The sequence below is a fragment of the Gossypium hirsutum genome, chromosome A01, assembly GCF_007990345.1.
Source record: "Gossypium hirsutum isolate 1008001.06 chromosome A01, Gossypium_hirsutum_v2.1, whole genome shotgun sequence".
Lineage (NCBI taxonomy): Eukaryota > Viridiplantae > Streptophyta > Magnoliopsida > Malvales > Malvaceae > Gossypium > Gossypium hirsutum.
The window spans coordinates 99,241,149-99,242,815 of NC_053424.1; the positions used below are offsets into that span (position 1 = coordinate 99,241,149).

Here is a 1,667-nt window from a genome sequence, read left to right on the forward strand (position 1 = left end):
TAACGTTCTTATTTAGAGGAGGAATAGACCCTGTCTAAGAGTAAATTTTGTTGTAATTAAGCAGAGTTGATTGCGCGTTTAGAGATAGGGTGACAAGATTTTGCCGGATTAGGGTGAAACCTAATAAGGGCATCCATAGATCGAGTTAATGTAATTCTAGGGTGTTAATTAGAAAGAGATTTCAATTATTAAACCTAGGGTTAGATGTTATTAGTCTCGAGAGAGATAATAATAGAACTTAGGGATTTCTACGGATCAAGTCAAATGAATAAATCGTCTGATTCAGAGCTAGATAACAAGTGAAGTCTTGGTGGATTTTTCCTTAGGTATTGTCTTAATCAATGGAAATTTCTAAAAAGTATTTTCCCAAATTTTCTTTATGTGCATTCTTAGTTTAGTAATTAGTTTAGATAACGAAACCTCTTGATTTTTAGGCTAGATAATAAAAAAGAAGTAAATACTAGTACTTGTGGTTCCTTTGGGTTCGACAATACGATCTTGCTGAACTATACTACTGTTCGATAGGTACACTTGCCTTAATTAATTGCGACACTTGGCAAATTTTGATAGGTACACGAGGATCCCAACGCTCACTAGGCAAATTTCTTAGAGTTTTGCGACACTTTTAAAATTAATTGCATTTTTGATGACGCCATTCGCCTTCAGTTGTTTCCCTTTTCATTGAGGAATAAGGCTAAACAGTGGTTGAACTCGTTGCCATGAGGATGAATCACAACTTGGGAATAGATGACCGAAAAATTTTTATTAAAATATTTTCGGCCGACTAAAACAGCCAAATTATGTAATGATATCTCCTCTTTTGTGCAGATGGATTCAGAAACACTTTACGATGCATGGGAGAGATACAAGGACCTTTTACGAAGATGCCCTCACCATTGGTTACCACTCTGGCTACAAGTCCAAATGTTTCACAATGGCCTGAACCCTTCAACTCGGCTAATGATTGACGCAGCCGCGGGTGGAACTATGAATAATAAGACACCTGAGGCAGCTTACGAATTTATTGAGGAGATGTCACTGAATAACTATCAGTGGCAAGTTATGAGGACAAAGCCGACAAAAGTAGCAGATGTTTTCAACCTCGTTGCGGTTTCTATGCTATCTAACTAAGTAGAACTCTTAAATAAAAAGATTGACAGTTTGTGTGGTTCTACACAGGTATATCCAGTGATGAGGTGCGATTCGAATGGAAGAGGAGCATGCACAGAATATCAACCCTTTAACCCTAGCATCGAGGAAGAACAAGTCCAATATATGGGTAACGATAACTCTAGACCCCAAAATAACCTGTATAGTAACACTTATAATGCAGGTTGGAGGAACCATCCCAATTTCTCGTGGAGCGGTCAAGGAAATCAAAGGCCACAACATCCTCCGTGTTTTCAACAACCACCTTACCAGCAGGAAAAGCAGCCGAAGCTTGAGGAGATGTTGAAAAAATTCATCTCAATGTCAGAAACTTGTTTCTAGAATACCGAGACAACCCTTAAGAATCAACAATGGTTAATCCAAGGGCTCAAAACTCAGATAGGCCAACTCGCCAAACTGATTTCTGAACGACCACAAGGTAGTCTGCGAGTAACACTGAATCTAACCCAAGTGAGCAAATCAGTACAATTACCATTCAAGATGCGGAAGGGAGAGTT

General features: G+C 38.7%; 1 non-coding gene across 1 annotated transcript; it reads right to left on the minus strand.

Moving 5' to 3' along the window:
• Positions 1 to 795: 795 nt before the first annotated feature.
• Positions 796 to 902, minus strand: LOC121208332 (small nucleolar RNA R71). The gene has a single exon (XR_005903300.1). It is a non-coding gene; the product is annotated as a small nucleolar RNA R71 (small nucleolar RNA).
• Positions 903 to 1,667: the final 765 nt, after the last annotated feature.